The 268-nt window shown below is 44.4% G+C and overlaps 1 protein-coding gene across 1 annotated transcript in view; it reads left to right on the forward strand.

Annotated features, from left to right (window-relative positions):
- LOC105535022 (pre-mRNA-processing factor 6) overlaps positions 1-268 on the forward strand; it is a gene marked incomplete at its 5' end in the record, with an annotated part of 44,773 nt that overhangs the window by 196 nt on the left and 44,309 nt on the right. The window lies entirely within an intron of this gene.

Raw genomic sequence — 268 nt, forward strand, 5'->3', positions numbered from 1 at the left:
CAACAGCAGTTCTCAGATCTCAAAGTAAGCCGATGAAACGGTGTGCGGTTTCTAGCGCACGTAACCTAACGCGAAGTAAGCCGATGAAATGGTGTGCGGTTTCTAGCGCACGTAACCTAATAACGCGCAGAGACTCAGGCTGCTCTTACGCGGAATTGAGGAGACTTTACTCGCTTGCTCTTTTTCAGTTTAGAGGGTCATTGCTTAGAAGAAAGTCCTTGCTTCAGTATGTTTAATTATATATGTGTTTAAAAAAACCCTTCCCCTA

Source organism: Mandrillus leucophaeus, unplaced genomic scaffold (genome assembly GCF_000951045.1).
Source record: "Mandrillus leucophaeus isolate KB7577 unplaced genomic scaffold, Mleu.le_1.0 Scaffold1402, whole genome shotgun sequence".
In the NCBI taxonomy this organism is placed as follows: Eukaryota; Metazoa; Chordata; class Mammalia; order Primates; family Cercopithecidae; genus Mandrillus; species Mandrillus leucophaeus.